The sequence below is a fragment of the Hemiscyllium ocellatum genome, chromosome 9 (genome assembly GCF_020745735.1).
Source record: "Hemiscyllium ocellatum isolate sHemOce1 chromosome 9, sHemOce1.pat.X.cur, whole genome shotgun sequence".
Taxonomy (NCBI): Eukaryota; Metazoa; Chordata; class Chondrichthyes; order Orectolobiformes; family Hemiscylliidae; genus Hemiscyllium; species Hemiscyllium ocellatum.
In genome coordinates, this window is record NC_083409.1 from 86,081,212 (window position 1) to 86,103,492 (window position 22,281).

General features: G+C 40.0%; 1 protein-coding gene across 2 annotated transcripts in view; it reads right to left on the reverse strand.

Moving 5' to 3' along the window:
• LOC132819140 (MAP kinase-interacting serine/threonine-protein kinase 1-like) overlaps positions 1-21,744 on the reverse strand; it is a 59,410-nt gene extending 37,666 nt beyond the window's left edge. Inside the window, exons 1-2 of one of the 2 annotated variants that reach the window (XM_060830537.1) lie at positions 21,634-21,743; positions 20,730-20,794 (exon numbers count right to left, since the gene is read on the reverse strand). The gene's annotated coding sequence lies outside the window, so the exon portion shown is untranslated. Of the gene's footprint in view, positions 1-20,729; positions 20,795-21,633 lie in introns of both variants that reach the window. The other variant, XM_060830538.1, reaches the window with a different exon arrangement.
• Between the last annotated feature and the right edge of the window lie 537 nt (positions 21,745-22,281).

Genomic DNA, 22,281 nt, shown 5'->3' on the forward strand with positions numbered 1-22,281 from the left:
CTCATGGTGGTTGCAAAACATTCAAGTGCTGATGACATTATACTGAAAGGTCAACGATTAAATTCATGTTAAAAACTTCCCACCCGTTTTTGAGGACTATCCAGTTTAAACCTCATGATTCAAATGTTATATCTTAGTCTTTTTTTTATAATAAATAAACCGTAGAGGTGGAACTTAAAGACCATCAATTATCACTGAGCATTCACTCCAAATTTCCTTTTCTTGCTCCTTCTTAACAGTTTGCCACTGTTCCAAAATGAAAACTCACAACACAGTATCCCATTATAAATAATTCCTCTCCCCATTCCCCATTTCAGATCTCAAATTTTCATCTCTCCAAATTTTATTCATTTCAAACTTGGTGCTATGCTACACAACATACCTTGGCCCTTCAGAATAATTTTTCCATCTTATTTTGATTGTTTTATTTGATAAAACGTGTGACATCTTGCTTCTCTTCCTCTTGCAAAATGCTTCATTCCAGAAGCTGACGTGAACAAGTTCACATATCAATAGCAATCAAATTGCTTAATTAGGTCTCATATGCAATGTGACTTTACAACATTCTTTTTTTACTGCTGTAGACAGTAAGTTTTTTTTGTGCATAATCTCTAACACCTAAGAAATTAATTGGGGACCACCCAATATAGTTTTTGCTGTTAGTAGTTTTGTTTTTCATCTTTTACCTCAACATGTTAGCATGTGTGGTGTTCATCAGCAGATTTTATCTCGCCAAATATTTTAGCAATTTGAACAAATTTCTTGAAACAAGAGCTCACAAATCAGATTAAGCCACACTCCTGAGCAGAAGGAAACAAGAGCAAAGATAGAATCAGTTAAAGGAGGGTCAGAAAAAGATTAACTCCACTCTTAGACTCTCTTTCTGAATCATTCCACATCTCTCTTCCCCTGAAAACCTAACACTTGGGCAACGTTTTTGGCCCAATCCTCCTTTAGGAATCAAATTTGTTTGTATCACCTCTCCTTTGAAACATTTTGGACATTTTATCAACTTAAAAATGCTACATAATTACATGTTGTTACTGTTGCTTAAACATCTCAGTGTCAGTACCCAAGTCTGACTGTACTTGAATTATTGTACACAGTACTTGCTGCAATAGAACCACCTTTTAAACTAAACAGCAGGGGCAAGGACCCAAATCTGGGAAGGTGTAGTGAATCAAAGCGGGGTAAAAGGTAACAGAGGAAGGAATTAAATTTAGGAAATGATAAACAGGCAATGACAGGAAGGAACAGAGAATACAGATCTACAAGCAAATCAGATAAGACTGGAGGTTATGAAAATAATAAGGAAAGAAGTTGTAGTGATCGAAACAAAACAGATGAACTAACAGTACAAATTGAGACAGGTATGATCTAGTGGCTATTACTGAGATGAGGCTACAGAATGATCTAAATTGCAACAAGAATATCAAAGAGGAAGCAAATTTCAGGAAGACAGGAAGTTAGGAAAGGATGGAGGAGTGATTCTGTTAATTCGAGATGAAGTTAATACAATAGACAGGGATGATCTGAATACCAGGATACAGAAACAGCTTAGGGAAAAATGAGCATACGAGGAGTAGAGAATTCAAGCCTTCTCTGTCATTTAATATGATCATGGCTGATCTCATTTCAGCTTCAACTTCACTTTCCTGCCTACGTTCCATAACCCCTCAACCCAGTACTAATTAAAAATCTGGCTACCTCCTTCTTATATTTACTTAATGTCCCACAATCCACTGCAGTCTGGGTGGTGAATTTCAGAGTCATGCACTTTTGAGAGAAGTATATACTCCTAGTTTATGTTTCAAATCTGCTACCTCTTATCCTACGATTATGACATCTCATTTTTGATTGCCCCAGAAGATGAAACATCTTCTCGACATCTATTTTTTTCCAATGACCTTCAGCATCTTACATGCATCCATTAGACCTCCTCTCATTCTTCTAAACTCAACAGTACAGGCCTAAAATGCTCAATCTCCCAAACCAAACCCCTCACCTCTGGAATCAATCTAGTGAACCTAGTTTGAACTGCCTCCAATACAACTCCATCCCTCCTCAAGTAAGAGGACCAAAATTATATATAATACACCTGGTGCAGTCTCTTTAATGCCTTGTACAGTTGCAATAACACTTCCTACTTTTATACTCCATATTTTTTGCAATAAATGCCAAAATTCTATTTGCCGCCCTTATGATCTGCTGCACCTGCACACATGTTTTCTGTGATTTATGCATGAGATGCCTCTGCACTGAGGCACTCTGAAGTTCTTTCTGCTTAGATAAAAAGCTGTTTTTCTATTCTTCTAACCAAAATGGATAATCTCACACTTCTCCATGTTCAACTGCTTGTGCCAAATTTTGGCCAATTTACCTAACCTATCAATGTCAATTTGCAAATTTCTTATTTCTTTAATTCAGTTAACTTTTTCAGCTATTATAGTGTCATCTGCAAATCTACTATAGAACCTTCGATCCTTGCATCCAAGTCATTAAAATCCATTTTAAATATTACATTTCCTTCCTGCCTATCTTCCAAAACACCAAGTACTCTTGGACCTTCAATTCTCAAATTGGATTTCTCTGCAACTTTGTCTCCAAAATCACCTCGAAATCATACCCATTTGTCTACTTGTGCTGTCAAATCATTAATTTTACTACAAATGCTTTGTGCATTCAGATAAAAAGTCTTTATGTTTGTTCTATTATTAAAGTGTATAAATTCCTTTGGGCAATACGACATTGTCAAATTCTTTTTATTTTCTGCTAACAGTCAGTCTTATCACCATGTGCACTTGCACCTTCTCCTTAGCCAACAGCTTCCTGACAGTTTTCTTGTGATATCACTCTTTTTTTCACTCTGTGGTGAGCTGCTTCCCCCCACAGCTACTTTCCTCATTCACCTCTCTGCATACTGTTTTAACTCATTGGGTTCACCTCTCTCCCTGCTGTTTCATGCTCCCTGTTCTTTGAGGAAAGATAAAGGCAAGTAGTCACTTGTAGGAGTGGTGTTCGGATTCCCAAACATTAATCACGTGATAGGGCAGTGTATCAGGAGACAAATAATAGGAGCTTGTCAAAAGGGCACGGTGATTTCCATAGGATTTTAACCAATTTACAAACTGGAAAAATTAGACCAGATGAAGAATTCAAGTGCTTTCAGAACAATTTCTTAGACCAGCATGTTATAGAATCAACCAGAGACAAAGCTAGGCTTGGCTTTTACCAATGAGGTGGGATTAATTACTAACCTTATAGGGAAAATGCCCGTGTAGGTACAATCACAGTGTGACTGAATTTTACATTATTTTCGTAGTCCAAGACTACTATTTTGTTATAATAAAGGTAATTATGAGGATATGAAAGCAGAGTCAGTGAACATCAGCTGGGAATGAATGTTAAGGGATAATAGAGATGTAGTGGCAAACATTTAATGAAATATAATAAGAAAGTCAAAGTCAAACTCAAAAGACATAATTTTGCAAAGTGGCAGTTCAGAAAGAATACCAAACAAAAGCAAAAAAATACCAATACAGTAAAAGGATAGAAAATTAGAGTTTGAAAGTAATTTATAACATGTAAAACAAAACAAAATATTCAGGGACATGTAATTTTTCAGAAGGACAAGGAAGCATTGCGGTCACTTAATTAGTATGAAAATAAGTAAGATAGTACGAATTGGTCTTGGACCAAATAATGCATATTCCATTTGGCTGGAGGAAGAACTAACAAGCGAATGAAGTCACCGATGGGAATAAATGGTTCATGGCTCACAGCAAATCTATATTCCAGGACGAAGAAAAGCTTTAGGAAGGAGGATAAATTGACCATGCTAAACCAAAGAAACTACGAATAGTACGAAAGTGAAAGAAATAAAAACAATGTGGCAAAGATCAGTGGTAAAAGAAGAATTGGGAAGTTTTAAATGCCAACAAAAGGTGACCAAATAAATAGAGGAGGAGAAAATAAACTAAGAGGATAAATGAACAAGTAATGTCAAAAATGACAGTAAGGGCTTTTCTTTAAAAGTAAGCACAGGCCCCTTAATGGATATGGTTGGTGCAATAATAATAGGGAACTAGACAAAGGAAATGAATAAATACTGTATTAGACTTAAATTGTACATTCACTTCCATCAGTCATTAATATGTAAAGTACTGTATACATTGCTACTTAACGAGAGTCCCTGATTTTGGAGGTAGCTTTTTGCACAGGATAGAGGATTGGCTAACTAAAAAAGACAAAATTGGGATAAAGGGTCTTTTTCAGGATGACAACAACCTATAAGTAGTGGAATGCCATGAGGACCAGAGCTGGGCTGACAACTGTTTGCAATATATATTAATAAATTTAATGATGGAAGTAAATGTACAACTGCCAAGTTTGCAAATGACACTAAAATAGATGTCAAGAGTATGGTGCTGGAAAAGCACAGCAGGTCAGGCAGCATCCAAGGAGCAAAAAAAAATTGACGTTTCAGGCAAAAGCCTTTCATCAGATTTCTGAGGAAGGATTTTCCTGTTGAAGGGCTTTTGCTTGAAACATTGACTTTCCTGCTCCTTGGATGCTGCCTGACCTGCTGTACTTTTCCAGCACCAAACTCTCGACTCTAAACTCCAGCCTCTGCAGTCCTTACTTTCGCCTACTAAAATAGGTGGTTACAGAAATGGTCAGCACGACACAAAGTTTCTTCATTGGATTATAGACCAGTTAAATGAGTGGGTAAAATCTTGACATGTGAAACAGAATATGAGGAAATTATATTGCTCTTTAGCAGGAAGAATAGAAGAGCTAAACATTTATGTAAATGGAGAAACAATACAAGCTCAATAGTACAATAAGGGGAATACAGGAGCAGATGGACCTCAGGGTTCAAATGCTTAATTCTCTGAAGGTGGCCAGGAAAGTTGAAACAGTTATTATGACGACTTATACAGGATCCTTGGGTGTGTACAATAGAGACAGAGTACAAAAGCTAGTGATGCTACACCTCAGCAAACCATTGGTCAGACCAGATTTGAAGTAAAGCGTTCAGTTCAGTGTACCTTATTTAAGGATGTTAAAGCCCTGGAGAGAGTGTGCAAAGGGGATTTATTAAAATGATGCCAGGAATGAGGGACTTTTTGTTTTAAGATGCAAGGAAAGATTAGAGAAATTGGGTTTATTCTGCTTGCAGCAAAGATTAAGCGGTTATTGAGTTGATAAAAATTATGAATGATGATGATAGGGTAAAGAAGGATACTCTGTTTTGAAATTGTGACCCCTTCATTACTGACATACCAACTAGTGGAAACAGTCAGCAAGAGAGCTAGGGGTGAGAGGAAAACAAACTTCATTACTCTGAGTTGTTAGGATTTGGAATACGCTGCCTTGGAGAGTGATGGATGTGAATTCCTTAGAAGTTTCAAGAGAGAGCTGGAAACAATTTGAATGCAATGTACTTAGAGGGCTATAGAAACAGTGCTGGAGAATAGGACTAGGTGGCAGTTCTTTCAGGAGTCCACACTGACACAGTGGACTGAATGGTGTCCTTCTCTACTGTAAAATTTTATTGATTCTATGAGCTGTAGAAAGCTGCAGCATGGAGGGATTTGGGGGCCCTCTTGCATGAGTCACAAAAAGCTAGTATTCAAGTTCAGCAGATAACAGGGAAGGCAAATGGAATGTTGCCCCTTATTTCAAAGATAAAGAGATATGATTAGATTAGACTTACAGTGTGGAAACAGGCCCTTCGGCCCAACAAGTCCACACCGACCCGCCGAAGCGCAACCCACCCATACCCCTATATTTACCCCTTACCTAACACTACGGGCAATTTAGCATGGCCAATTCACCTGACCCGCACATCTTTGGACAGTGGGAGGAAACCGGAGCACCCGGAGGAAACCCATGCAGACACGGGGAGAACGTGCAAACTCCACGCAGTCAGTCGCCTGAGTCGGGAATTGAACCCGGGTCTCAGGCGCTGTGAGGCAGCAGTGCTAACCACTGTGCCACCCCAAAATAAAAATAGGGAGACCTTGCTAAAACTATGCAATGCACTAGTCAGATCACACCTGTAACAGTGAAAGTTTGGACCCCTTGTGTAAAAGAAAACATGGGCAGTGGGTGCAGTACAGTTCACTCGGTTAATTCCAGGTATGTCAGGATTTTTTCTGAGAAGAGGTTGAGTAGGTTAGTTCTGTACTCATTGGAGTTTAGAAGAAAAAAAAGAGAGGAGATTTTAATGAAGCATAAAAGATTCTTGGGGACTTCACAGGCAGATGCAGGGATGTTGTTTCCCTTTGCGGAGAGTCTACGACCAGTAGACTCCATTATGGCACAACCTCAGAATTAAGCATTAAATATTTAGAGATGAGGGGGAATTTCTTCCCTCAGGCAGTAGTTAATCTGTGAAATTCTTTATGGGACAGAGCTGTTGAGGCTGCGTCATTAAGTATTTTCAAGGCAGAAATGGAGAGATTTTTAATCATAACAAAATCAAAAGTTATGGGGGAAAAGTAGAGTTGGAGGACTATCAGATCAGCCATGAAAGGCAGACCAGACTAGATAAACTGAACGGCCTTCTGTGCTGCTACATCGTATGACCTAATCACATTATGGCAAGAGATAAAAATAGAAATTGCTGAACAGCTGAGCATGTGAGGCAACATATGAGAGAGAAATCAGAGTTAACATTTCAGGTCGAGTAACCCTTCCTCAGAACTGATCGTAGCTAGGAAATGTCAGTTTATATGCTTAAGATAGGGTCGAGGGGAGTGGGGATGGAGTAAGTGATAAGTGAAGATAGAGCCCAAAGAGAGAGAAGAAAGTGAGGACTTGCAGGTGCTGGAGATCAGAGTCGAAAAGCACGGCAGGTCAGGCAGCGTCCGAGGAGCAGGAGATTCAACATTTCAAGATGATGGGCCTATGCCTGAAGCGTCGATTCTCCTGTCCCTCAGACACTGCCTGACCAGCTTTGCTTTTCCAGCACCACACTGTTCGACTCCACAGAGACAGAGGAGCAGTCAGACAGACAAAGGAATGGATAACAATCTGGGAGGGTGAATATCTATTAATGGATAACAATGGATAGTGTTTAAAAAAAAAACACACACACAACACCAGGTTATGGTCCAACAGGTTTATTTGGAAGCACTAGCTTTCGAGGCGCTGCCTCTTCATCAGGTGGTTGTGGAACATAACCATATATCACAATTTATAGCAAAGGGGTTACAGTGTCATGAGGTTGTAATGATATATTAAACAAGTTGTTTAAATAAACTATAACCTGGTGTTGTGTGATTTTTAACTTTGTCCACCCCAGTCCAACACTGGCACCTCCAAATAATGGATAGTGCGTATTAGCAGACTATGTGATAACAAGGCCTGGTGGTGGGGGTTGGGGTAAGGAGATGGGAAAGCTCAAGTCCTAAAGTTAGTGAACTTGATATGGAGTCCAAAAGGCTGGGGGATCCCCAAGCAAAAAATGAGATGTTGTTCTTCCAGCTTGCGCTGAGTTTTGCTGGAGCACTGCAGTGAGCCTGAGACAGAGATGTTGGCCACAGAACAGGATGGTATTAAAGTGACAGGCAACTGGAGGTTCAGGGTCTTTTTTTGCAAACAGAACACAAGTATTCTGCAAAGTGGTCACCCAAATTACGTCTCATTTCCCAAACACAGGGGAGATCACATTGTGCCAAGTGCATTATAGCACTGCTTCACCTGTGTTTGGGTCCTTGGTCACGGAGAAGCAAGGAAGTAAACGGACAGGTGTTGCACCTTACGCAGTTGCAATGGAAGGTGCCATGAAGCTGTGGGTGGGGGTGGAGATGGTGGTGGTGGTGCTATTGGAAGTCAAAAAGAGTGGATTAGGGTGGCCACAGGGAATGCTGACAAAGGGAGGGGAGGGGAATTTGTGTTTGGTGATGGCATCCCGCTAGAGGTGTCAGAAATGGTGGCTGACGAACCACATTATTGCAGTACTGCGTGAAAAATGCAAAGTTAACTGCTGAGGCATAGAACAGAAAAGAATTTAATTAAATGACTAGTGCAGTGAAAAGATAATTGTGATGTTTTTACTTTGAGATCTCGGAAAAGTCCAGATAAAATTACACATAAACTATCCAAAGTAACACTCTAAAACAATTTTCCATTATTTGTTGGGAACATTCAGGTAATGATATGGTAATGGAAATGCTTTAAGTAAAGATGCCATGCCTGAGCATCAGCTTCTCGGAGATAACATGGCAAAAAAATAGCAAAGTACAGAATTAACACCATAGCACTCTAACATATGACAAACAGGCACTGTACCTGATAATGGAGGCCACATTATCCCATATCCATTAAGGACCCATATCTAAATGTATGATCTCAACTTGTCACTTTCCACAGACAAATCTAATCCATACAAAGCTGTATATTCACAGGTGCCATTACATACATATTGAGATCGCAAATGGTCTGAGTGTTTGTTAAAATACACTGATGGCAGAACACAATACAGAAAGCTACGGATGATAGCATGGTAAATGGCAGCAAAGTGCATGTGACAGCAGGATCCCATGTAAGGGTCTGCATGAAATGGTGAAAAATATTGCATACCTTGATAACTATTATAGAATCATGTGGAAAAGTCTTAAGTACACTTAATAACATTAAAAACATTTTTCAAAAATGCTGGTACAGTATCTACAAATATTTGTATGTTATTAAAAAGCTGAAGCACACAGCAGATTGATCAGCAAAGACAAAATAGTACTGTTTGGTGAGGCTTTTCATCCGAGTTTCTTTGGACTCAAGGTAATATTTTGAACCAACAGCGTATATTTAACATGGACAAGTACAGAATACAAACTACAGGAAAATATTTCTAGTGAAACATTAATGTTTTATGTTTCCTCTCTGTAGATGGTGACTGAGTGGCTGTGTTTCCAGTATTTTCTAGTTTTATATCAGATTTCCAGTTTTTGTAAAAGTAGTTAAAATAGGCCTGTATTTGATACCTGATTTTGATCGTGAATTCTAAGTAATTTCTTCAGGGTAGTTTGTCACTGGATGATTCGAACTGCTGTTGTTGAAATCACTTGCAAGGATCAGGAAGAGTCAAATTCCCTGCATCTGTTAAGCAGCAATTAATTACTTAAGCACAAGAAAAGTATTTTTGTGGTACCATCAGAGTATTATCTCCGACAACAGAAGACAAGGTTTTGACCAATAAGTCAGAAGATAGTGCAGGTAATTCCTTTAGTCAAAAAATGGAGGCATGCAAAAGTTGGAAAACTACTAGCCAGTTTGCTTAATACCTATCATAGGAAAATGATAGAAGCTATTATGAAAGAAGTTGTAACAGGGTACCTGCACATGTTCAAAACAATCAGAAAGTGTCAACATGGCTTGTGAAAGGAAAACCATGTTTGACTAACCCATGGAGTTGAGATGGTGGATAAAGGGAAAGGTGCTAAGTCAAAGATTATTGCAAAAAATAAGTGCTCATAGAGTTGGGATAGCACACTGACATGGATAAGAAAGGCTAACAGGAAGGAGAGACTCGGTGTAAATGTTTTTTTCAGGTTGGCAAAATGTGATGAGTGCTGTGCCACAGAGATTATTGCTTGGACCACAACGGTTTATAATTTACATAAATGACTTAGATGAAGGGATGGAAGGTATAGTCATCTAATTTAAGGAAGGACGTAAACGTGTTGGAGACAATTCAGACAGGTTTTACTAGACTTATATCTGGAATGGTCAGACTGTCTCCATAGGCAAGGTTGGACAGGCTAAGGCTTTGGGTTATCTATTGCATTTTAAAAGAGTAAGAGGCAATTTGATTGAAACACAAAATCCTGAAGGGTTTTGATAGAGCAGATATGGACTGGTTTCTCTCATTACAGGATCTGGAACTCAAGAGTTGGCCATTTAAAACAGACATTAAACAGATAATTTATTTTCAAAGGTTCCTGAGTCTTCCCAGTTTTTCCCTCTACCATAATATCAATGATTTGTTTCTCTCCATGTGGATTGGGTGTTAGACTGTGTCTTAGCTGGTACTGTTAGATGTTGATAGTTGAAACCTGTAGCTCGAATCAACTCTTAATAAATATTAATCCTTGGATAGATACTTATCCTTGAATAAGCATATGGATGGTGATAAGATAGTGTAGGGGGATGGGCTTAGAATAGTTCACAGGTCGGCACAACATCAAGGGCCTGTTCTGCGCTGTATTGTTCTATATTCCAAGTCTTGTTAAGTGTAGAAACTTGATTTGCACTCTCTTTCAACATGGGTTTAAAAAGACAGATAAACTGAGAAATTTCACATCCTTTTATAAAAACTTTCACTCTTGTGATATTTCTGGGAATAGCAGGGCTTGAATTTCAGCGCACTGCCAGAATAAGGATTTACAGAACCAAACACTATACCCTTCCTTTTCCAAGTACCTAGAGAATTTCATTCCTTCTCTAGATCAATCATTTGGTTCTGTTTCTTCGAATAAATTAGACAAAATATCATACACAATTGACAATTTCAGTACATCGCTGATGTAATAGCATGACTCCACCTATTACTATGACCCTATCAGTTACTTTTATCAATGGAAATTAATATTTGCCTTTGTGATGCTTACCTTGAGGAAGTGTTGAAAGTTTTTCAGTTCTGTTATCATACTCTGCCTCACCATATCGGTCAATTGTGCAATAAAGTAAACATTTTAGTGGAACTAAACAAAGAAGAAATCATTGAAATCAAGAAAGTCATCATTGACACTGTCAACTGGAAGGTGACAATGACTTCTAGAGACTGAATGCAAGAGTAGTGGAAGAAGCAAACAGAAACAAAAAGCTCAACTGGTGAAGAAAGCAGCTCAGATTAAATGAAGGGCAGTAAATGACTATGAGACAAGGAGCAGAAATTAGGCCATTCAGCCCATTATACCTGTTCCGCCATTCAATCATGGCTGATAAGTTTCTTAACCCAATTCTCCCACTTTCTCACCATAAGCTTTGATCACCCTGACAATCAAGAACCTATCAATCTCTGTCTTAAATATACTCAATGACCTGGCCTCCTCAGTCTTCTGAGGCAGTGGATTCCATAGATTCACCACTCTCTGGCTGAAGTGGTTTCTCCTTATCTCCGTTCTAAAAGGTCTCCCCTTTAACTTAAAGACGTGCCCTCGGGTCATAGTCTCTCCTACCAATGGAAACATCTTCCCAACATCCACTCTGTTCAGGCATTCAGTATTCTGTATTTTCCAGTTAGATCTCCCCTTGTTCTTCTAAATACCATTGACTATAGACTCAGAGTCCTCAAACTTTCCTTATATGTTAAGCTTTTCATTCCTGGGACAATTCTTGTGAATCTCCTCTGAACCCACTCCACAGCCAGTTATTCCTTCCTGAGATTTGGAGCCTAAAACTGTGCACAATCCTCCAAATGTAGCCTGACCAGAACCTTATACATCCTCAGAAGTACATCCCTGCTTTTATATTCAAGTCCTCTTAAAATACCAACATTGCATTTGCCTTCCTAACTACTGACTCAACCTGCAAGTTTATCTTGAGAGAATCCTGGACTAAAACTCCCAAATCTCTTTGCACTTCCGACTTCTGAATTTTCTCCTCATTTAGAAAATAACCCATGCCTCTATTCTTCTTGCCAAAGTGCATGACCTCACACTTTCCCATATTGTACTCCATCTGCCACTTCTTTGCCCAACACTGACCCTTGCGGAACACCATTTGTTACTAGCTAGCAGCCTGAGAAAGATCTTTTCCTCCCCACTCTCTGCTTTCTGCCAGACAGCCAAGCTTCTATCCATGCTAACATCTTGCCTCTAACACCTCTTGTGTGGCACCTTGTCAAAGTCCTTCTTGAAGTCCAGGTAGTTAACATTTATTGGCTCTCCTTGGTCTAACCTACTTCCTCAAAGAATTCTAGCCGATTTGTCAGACATGACCTCCCTTTGACGAAACCCATGCTGACTTTGCCCTATTTTACCACACACCTCCAAGCATTCAGAACTTTCATCCTTTGTTGGTCTTTGTAAGCTTCCCAATCCTCTGGTTTCCCACTGCTCTTTGCCACATTTCTCTTTTGCTTTTATGCTATCCCTGCCTTCACTAGTCAGCCATGGTTGCCTCATCCTCCCTGTCAGGCGTGGGGGACTAGAAAAGTGCAGCAGGTCAGGCAAAATCCGAGCAGCAGGAGAATCAATGTTTTAGGCAAGATCCCTTCATTAAGAATGAAGGGCCCTTGCCCAAAACGTCGATTCTCCTGCTCCTTGGATGTTGCCTGACCTACTGTGCTTTTCCAGTACTCCACTCTCGACTCTGATTTCCAGCATCTGCAGTCCTCACTTTCTCCTCATCTTCCCTGTACCAAGCTTCTTTTTCCTCAGAATGAATCTCTGCTGTGTCGCCCGAACTACTCCCAGAAACTCCTGCCATTCCTGTTCCACTGCCTTTCCTACTAGGCTCCTCTTCCAGTCAATTCTGCCCAGCTCCTCCATCATGCCTCTGTAGTTGCCTTTATTAACTGTAATGCCATTGCCTCTGATTCTATCTTCACCCTCTTAAATTGCACAGTAAATTCAATCATATTATGATCACTGCCTCCTAAGTGCTCCTTCACCTTAAGCTCCTTTATCAAGTCTGCCTTATTGCATAACATTAAATGCAGTATTGCCCGTTCCCTAGTGGGCTCCACCAAAGCTGCTCCAAAAAGCCATCCACAAATTCCTTTTCTTGTAACTGACTACCAATGTGATTTTCCCAGTCCATCTGCAGACTGAAATTCTCCATGATCAGTGTAACTTTACCTGCCTTACACATCTTTTCTATCTCCTTGTGTATCTTGCGCCCCAGCTCCTGACTACCGTTTGGAGGCCTGTACATAACTCCAACTATTGTTTTTTCACCTTTGCGGTTCCTTAATTCTACCCACACAGATCCTACATCATCTGACCCTACTTTGTTTCTTACTATTGATTTAACTTCATTTCTTACTAATAAGGCAACCCCTCTCCCCATCTTTTCGATATATCCTTAGATATTCAGCTTCCAAATGGTTGCACCAAATCATTATTCACAGCCTAAACAAGAATCTTTATTTTCTACATATTCTCCAGGCAAAGAGTCGATCAATAACAATTCACCTCTCAACAAGAGTATTCTTAATTTCTTTCCGAAAGCTTCATCCAAAAGAGTTTTTAAAAAATTAAAAATATTAAAAATATTAAATCATCTATGCAATATCTCCAGTGCTCCCTGTAGTTTTGTGTTCTAACTATGGGTAGTTCCCAAGTCACCAATACCTACACAAAGTAAATAACCAGGATGAATTACGTAATATGGTAATTACATTTGTAAGCGAATTACCAGGCATGTTTCGAATGGATAATACTGAAGATAAAGATGGATATCAGTGGCATTTTTAGCATAATACAGATGTTCTGATGGTTTATCGAGGTAGAAACCAAAGTAATTTACTAAACTAATTCAACTAATTAAAAATCCAATCAAATAAACATTACAGGATTTGTAAAATTGAGCCAAATGATTAAGGCTGTCATACATTTAGTTCAATCTGGACTGCTATTCATATTATAAGCAAGGCACTGTGCAATGCCTTATCTTTCTGAAAAGTTTCTTCTGCTGCAATATTGTTGTAACTACCATCACAATGTGCTTCATGACGTTAAAACGCTTTGAAAATTTAGCTTCTTCAGACCTATTACTCAGCACAATGCACTGTCATAATTTTGCCCTCCTTTGGATCAGTCTGCTTCCTCTTTAGTAGTTTGGGCTTTAGAAAAATAGCTCAACCCTTGTCAGTTCAAAGAAAATTATCCAAATGTCAAATCAGATTGAAAATGTCTATTTAAACATACACGCAAGTAAGAATGAAACATAAGACAACTGCACCCTCAAATTATTTTCAACATCACCCCAAATTGTTTTCATATATTGTATCAATTCCTGTGATAAGATAAATCAGAAGATTAGGTAAGATGTTAATGGCTGGAGACGAAAGCAGTTTATCAGCACACATAGGCTGTTGTCCATTTAGGAGACTAAATAATAACCAGAGAACTGATTTTTTTTTCCACAAGTTTATAGCGTGAAATCTTTCTCTTTCAGCGTATCCTGCTAGTATAACAAGTCATTGGCCAAGCTCCAGGGCGTGATGAATTTATAGAGGAGTACGCTAATAGACACAGATGCTCCATAGTTGATGCCAGCTCTGTATTGAGTTCGCTGATATCAGTTGTTTACATAAATAGCAAGCAGGACAAAACACCAGCACTTCATCGGAAGGTCAATGATGATGTTACCTAGCATGGTGACAAAATATCTGAGAACAAATCTACCGGCTCAGCGAGCAAACATACAACATAATATGAGTTGTCTGGATGAGGGGTGAAATATACTTAACGAGGATTCACATTTCTGCTTGAGCATCAATAATCCTTACAGGCAGTTGAGGATCTTTGCAGACAGCATCAGGATCAGCTGTAACTCTCTAGCAATACATATCCTGCTGACATTCATTTAGGAGTTTGGATGACGACGAACAAAATAACTGATGCTGGAAAGCAGAAACAAAAACAGAAGTTGCTTATAAAATTCAGATATGATAGCACCTGTGGAGAGAAAGCAGAGTCAATGTTTCAGTTCCAGAACTATCAGTTCTGAAGAAGGGATCCAAAGTGTTAACTCTGCTTTCTCTCCACAGATGCTGCCAGACCTGCTGAGTTTTTCCAGCAATTTCTGCTTTTGATCGTAAATAAATACTTGTTATCTGAGCAGTGTACCAGACACTAAATGCCTTTCATGGACGGACAATTTAACACAAAGTGTTAACATTTTCAAGTGGTATAAAACTGATGATTAGAAATGTCCCTTCTCACTTCTGCAGATGCAACATTTAGTGTTCAATTACATATCTGAAAATAATACACTTCAGCCAACCTTAATTCCAGAAAGGAGCATGTTTAAGCCATGCTATTCTGCACACAGTTACACAATGTTGTGCCAAGGGGTTTAATATTTTGAATTAGATGAACTGCAAACTGGACTTTGGGTCTGTTACAACGGTGCAATAGGTCAATAGGTAAGATTATGATCGCAATGCTTACATAGTATTCTATCAAATATCTAAAGTTGAAGGACGCACAATTCTACAGGAAGTTCCCTCTAACAAACACCAGTACCTATAGTATTACTAATACATCTGGGGAACCAAACTCACCTCCAGAATAAAGCTGTATATCTGCCTGCTGTCAGCCAAGCTTTTCAAGTCCTGGCCACATAGCATTGCAATATATCAGCTGAGACCAGTCAACGTAGCTTTCATGGTGATAATTAGGAGATAATTTCAGTGGGGGGAGCATTTCGTGAGCAGTGACCATAATTCTGTAAGTTTTAAGTTACTCATGGATAAGGATAAGAGTAGTCCTTGTGTGAAAGCACTAAACTGGGAGAAGGCTGACAGATTAGACTATTAGATTCCCTACAGTGTGGAAATAGGCCCTTCAGCCCAACCAGTCCACACAGACCTTTCGAAGAGTAACACACCCAGACCCATTTCCCTCTGTCTAATGCACCTAACACTATGGGCAATTTAGCAAGGCCAATTCACCTGGCCTGCACATCTTTCGACTGTGGAAGGTAACTGGAGCACCTGGAGAAAACTCATGCAGACACGGGGTGAATGTGCAAACTCCAAAACAGACAGTCGCCTGTGGCTGGAACTGAACCTGGGACCCTGGTGCTGTGAGGCACCAGTGCTAACCACTGAGCCACCATACAAGCAACACAATATTGTGTACGAACTGGAGAATGTAAATTCGGGGCAGCTGTTTGAGTGTAAATCCATGTATGGGACACAGGAACTTTTTTTTAAAATTGCTAGCTGATTAGAGTTCAGGACCAATATGTTCCTGCGAAAATAAAGGGTAAGAATGGCAAGATTTAAGAATCATTGAAAACAAGAGAAATTGAGAGCTTAATCAAAAAGAAAAAAGGAGACATTCATAAGATTAGGAAACTGAAGATAGGCAGAGACTTTGAAGAATACAAAGATAGCATGAAAGAACTCAAGAAATGAATTAGGAGAAGTAAAACGAGCCATGAAATGTCTTTGTCAAACAGGATTAAGCAAATTCCAAGGCATTTTATACAAATATAAAGAGTAAGATGGTAGATGGGGAAAGGGTAGGTCCACTCAAGGACAAAAGAGGGAATGTGTGTGTGGAGCCAGAAGAAGTAGTTAAGGTTCTCAATAAATACTTTGTCATCATTATTCACAAAGGAGAAAGACATGATGAATGGGAAGTCTCAGGAGGGGTGTTTTGATATTCTAGGGCATGTTACTATATATAAAAAAAAGATGATGGGTGTTTTGAAAAGCATTAAGGTTGACAAGTCCCCAGGACCTGATGGGATCCATCACAGAATGCTGAGGGAAGCGGGTGAAGAAATTGCTGGGGCCTTGTTTGAAATCTTTGTATCCTCTTTAGTCACAGGAAAGATCCCAGAGGACTGGAGAATAGCCACATTGTTCCTTTGTTTAAGAAGGGCAACAGAGATAATCTGGGAAATTACAGGCCAGTAATCCTTACCTTAGTGCTACCCAAATTATCACAGAAGATACAAAGGGATAGGACTTCCTTACAGTTTGAAAATTATGGGCTCATTAGCAACAGCCAGCATGGCCGCGATTGGGAAGGTCATGACTTACAAACTTTATTGAGATTTTTTGAAAAAGTTACAAAGATGATTGATCAGAGCAGGGCACTATATATTGTCTATAAGGACTTTAGCAAGGCTTTTGACATTATAAAAAGTGACTTCAAGGTAAATTCATGTGGGATCCATGGAGAGCTGGAAAGATGAATACAGAATTGGCTTAATCATAGAAAATAAATAGTGGTGGTGGAAAAGTGGTTTTCTGACTGGAGATCCATTACCAGTGTGTCCTGTAGGAATCTCTGCTGAGGCCCCTGTTTTTTTGTAATATATATCAATGATTGAGGAGAACGTGGATGCCCTGAGTAGTAAGTTTGCACACACCATAAAGATTGGGGAAGCTGCGGATTTGAGGATTGCCAGAAGATACAGTAGGATAAAGACAGGCTGGACACTTAGGCAGAGAAATGGTAGATGAAGTTTAACCCAGACAAATGCCAAGTGATGCACTTCGGAAGATCTAATGCAAATGGGAAGTATACAGTAAATGGCAGAATTCTGAATACTGTGGGATCTAGGTGTATAGATTCATAGTTGCTTGAAAATGGCAACACAAGTGGATAAGGTGATCAAGAAGGCTTATGGCATGCTTGCCTTCATTGGTGAAGGTATAGAGTATAAAAATTGGCAAATCATGTTGCAGCATATAGAAATTTAGTTAGGTCACATTTGGGACCGTGTGTACAATTCTGATCACCACACTACCAAAAGGATGTGTAGGCTTTGGATGGGGTATAGAAATACCTTTACCTTGAACATCGAAGGATGAGGGGCGACCTGATAGAAGTTTACAAAGTTATGAGGCGCACAGATAAAATGGACAATCGGAGCCTTTTTTCCCCAAGGTACTAGAGGGCATATGTTGAAGGTAAAAGGGGGTAAAGTTTAAAGGAGATGTGAGGGGCAAGTTGTTTTTTTTTAAAACCCAGAGTGTGATGTATACCTGGAATGATCTGCCAGAGGTTTGGTTGAGACAGATACAAAATCAACATTTAAGAGGCTTCTAGACAGATGTATGAATAGGCAGGGAATAGGGGATATAGACTGCGTAAAGGCAAAAGGTTGTTAGTTTAAAAAGGCATGCCGGCACAGTCCTGATGGGCCAAAGGGCCTGTTCCTGTGCTGCACTGTTCTTTGTTTTTAAAAGGAGGGAAATAGAAAACAGGAAATTATAAATGAACAAGCCTACTACCTACCAAAGCAAAATGCTACAATCCATTACTAAACAGGTTATTGCACATTACCTGGAAAATCATTATGGATTCAGGCACGGTCAACATGGTCGTGAAAGCAACATTACGATTAACTAATATGATTAACTCACAGCGCCAGGGACCTAGGTTCAATTCCACCCTCGGGCAACTGTCTGTGTTGAGTTTGCACATTCTCTTAATGTCTCCGTGGGTTTCCTCCAGGTACTCCGGTTTTCTCCCACAGTCCAAAGATGTGCAGGTTAGGTGAATTGGCCATGCTAAATTGCCATTGTATTAGATACATTAGTCAGAGGTGAATGTAGGGGAACGGGTCTGGATGGGTTGCTCTTCGGAGGGTCAGTGTGGACTTGTTGTACCGAAGGGCCCGTTTCCACACTGTAGGGAATCTAATCTAGAGTCCTTTGCAGAAATAAAAGCACTGTGAATAAAGAGGATCCTGCGGATAAGGTGCACCTGTACTTGGATTTCCAAAAGGCATTTAATAATCTGTCACGAAGGTCACTACAGAAAACAAGAGCTCGTGTGTAGGTGATAACGGATAAAAGATTGGGTAGCTAACAGGAATCAGAGGGTGAAGATAAATGGGTCTTTATCAGGATTTAGCTATAAATTCAGCTCAAAGTTCTGGACAACCACAGGAATCACTGGTGGGCCTCAGCAACTTGGAATCTATATTAATGATTTAGATGAAGGAAGCAATCTAAATTTGCCAGTAACACCATAATAGGTGGAATTTAAGTTAGCAAGAAGAGGTAAAAAGTTTACAAATAGGTTATAAACAAGTGAGCAAACTTGGGCACAGGGGAAAAAGTAAATTGGTCCATTTGGCTGGAAGAATATAGAAACAGTGTACTATAAAATGGAGGCAAATGGAAGAATACAATTATACACAGAGTGTTGGTTCTGGGTGCATGAAGTACTAAAGATTGGATACAAGTATAGCAGATGATTAGAAAAGCAAATCAAACTCCGGTAATCCCTCTTTTTGTGCTCAATTCAGGAAATCATCTCATTAGTCTTTTTCATTATGTGCTTTATCGGTACACTAACGTTTTTGACTTATACTAGAACATCAAATCCCTCTACACTGCAAATTCTACAGTTCTCTGTTTAAGTAATATTCTGTTTCTTTTATTCTTCCTTCACATTTTCCTGCATCACACTCCACCTGCTGGATTTTTACTCATTTAATCTATGTCCATCTGCAAATTCCTTAGTACTTATAGAATCTCTACAGTGTAGGAGCAAGCCATTCAGCCCATTGAGTCCACACTGACCCTTCTAAGAGGATCCCACCCAGTCCAACCTAACCCTTTAACCCTCCATTTTCAATGGCTAATCCATGGACACTATTGGCAATTTAGCATGGCAAACCCATTTAACATGCGCACCTTTAGACTGTGGAAAGAAACCAGAGCACCTGGAGATGCAGATTCGGGGAGAATATGCAAACTTCACACACAGGCACCCAAGTCTGGAATCGAACCAGGATCCCTGGCACTGTGGGGCAGCAGTGCCAACCACTAAGCAACTGTGCTGTCCCTTCTTCCTAACTTAGGTTTTTTAAAAAAACCTGTCTTGTTGTAGTCTGCAAATTTAGCTGCCATGCCATCGTTCACCTCATCTATGCCACTGATGTAAACTGTAAAGATGTGAAGATCCAACACAGATATCCCACTAGTGGGAACAGCAGCTAGGTGAGCAGTAATGCAGAAGTCTTACCACCTGCGACAATTGGGTCTGCCCAGTGTTGGGGGCTTCAGGTCAAAACAACATTTCGCATCACTTAAAATCCACCATAAGTATTCTCGCAAAAACATCTAATTTGTCCCTCATGGCGAGAAAATATCACTAAGAAATGTTGGCAGTAGCCAAGATGGCAAACCTTAAATCTGAAAGAAAATCTAACCCGCACACAATTTCTAATCAAAAGTCCCCAAAGCACAGCTGACAGTTGGAGGATCCACCTGTTGAATGTGTGAACGTTAAAAAAGGAGAAAAATGAACCTTTTAGAAATTGTTTTTAATCAAAGTACAACATTCCCGTATCCTAATATATGCATTATTTCACACTTTGGATAGACACCCATGATGCAATTAGTACAAATTCCGTTTAATTACTATTTAGGCAAAATATTTGGCTATATCGGGCAAGATATATTTCTCGAGCATGAATACACCATTCGTATAATGCAAGTTTAGTGCGTGTGGAACAAGTGGTTGACAACTACGGAATTTAAATTCAGCGTTAATCAGGATTCAGCAATAAAGTGGCATTATACTCAGCAATATACAGCGTAAATTCAGTATAAAAGCGCTCAGTAAGCACGCTGGACACATTTTAAACCAGTTTTGTTTAACATTTGGACAATAACTTTCAAACACCTCTCTCCCTCCAGTCTATAACCATGTATTCATGTAGACGCCCGTTTTTTTTAAATGGACAGCATGTAATGTTCGTTTTTATTGTTCGGCTGAAACTTGAACTGCAGCTAACAATCGTGTGGCAGTATAAATGCATCTTGAACGTTTTGAACATTCCTGAATTTTGAACTCCGACTACAACCCTTCGGAGATCGTTCAAGCTATTTTATTACCCTAGGAATGTGCCACTTTTTAAAATCTACATTTACTTTTCGCTAGGATCTATTTCATATTCAGTAAATCGAATACAAAAGCACCAAATCTCAAATCGTTTCTGTTTTGCGCACATAGCATTTAGCAGAGTTTATGTCCTCGAAACATTATTTACAAACAACTTTGGCAACTTACCCAGTGGGTGCAACAGCAAATTTCACGCGCCTTGGAACTAATCGCCAGCAGATCCAGTAAATGAACTGAAATAGGTTTCAAATAAACCTCATTTAACATACGAAAATGCATACCATGAAAATAAGATTGCAGCCGTTTTGCTACAAAGAGACGCCTTAAATAAAATTAGAAAAGCTGCATTCTGAGGAAATACCAGTCCCACTGTGATCACTGAATGGTGAAACTGTCCCAGTGAGCTGCATCATGAGTTACAACTAAAACTCATCGATTTCCTCGCCCAGAGTGACCCGAAATTTTAACTGTTTCCTCTCCTGCAATGTTCCATTCAGACAGTGTTGATTTTTAAAGGTTGGCACACTTTTTACAAATAAAAACAGAAGAATTGGGGGTTCAGTGATATAGCAGCTCAGCCAGTGCTGAGGCGATGGGGCTTTATTTTCATTGAGATGGGGAAGAATATATTTGAAAATCAAAGGGGGTCACGATGGTGGTAAATTCCCAACCAGCAAAGGATCGAGAACTGTCTGAATGTAAAGTGAAGACTCCTTTCCCTCAGGGGAAACCTAGTCCCTTTGCTATTTTTAACTGAACATGAACAGTCTGAGTTCCCGCAGTCACAGAGGAAAGGAAATGAAAAAAACAACTCATGATGGAGGGAAACTACAAATAAATCATGAAGATCAACAAAAATTAAGAAGGGAAGAGCTTCTGACAATCTAATCCCAAACCGTGTCTGCTGTGTGTGAGTGACTGGGAGGGAGATAAAGTTGTCGAGGAGCCGGCCGGCCGGCGGGAGCTGTCCGCCCCCCCCCCAGCCCCCAGCCCCCAGCCCCCAGCCGGGTCCACACACAAACCCACATCCTCCCGTCTCACAGTAAGGCACAAACTCCGCTCGCTCTTTTACCTCAAGCCGCAGGGACGGGACGGGACGGGACACCTGCTCGCCTCTGCTGTTTTCCTCCCTCCCGACAGGCCGGCCGCGACTGGCTAGTCGAAATTCCAGGAGCACAGGCAGTTGGCGAGACCCCTCCCGGCCACCGTCCCGCCGCCCTCTTAGGAAGGGAATTGGACTGTTCCTGGGCGCCATCTTGTTAAGGTGAAGGATCCCGCGTGTGCACGTACTCAGGGGTCAGGGCGGTTTTCCCTTGGGTTGGCTTGTCCATCAGGGGGGACTGGCAGTGCAGTGGTGGTGTCCTACCTCTGAGATAGGAGGCACCGGATTCAAGTCCCACCATGCTTCATAGGCGTGTAATAATCCCCGAATAGGGAAACATAAGCTTATTGCATTACCTCTGTAATGAGAGCGTATAATCTCCTAGTAGTTTTGGATTTAGTATATTTTATCAATAGGACCAGACTATGACTAGAACTGCGGATGCTGAAGATCTAAAACAAAAACAGAAAGCCGTGGAGGCAAGACCATTGAGTCAAGTTCAGACAGACATAGATAGGTTCTTGATTGACAAGGGGATCAAGGATTACTGGGAGAAAGCAGGAGGATGAGTTTGAGAAAATTATCATCCATGATTAAATGGCGGAGCTGACTGGATGG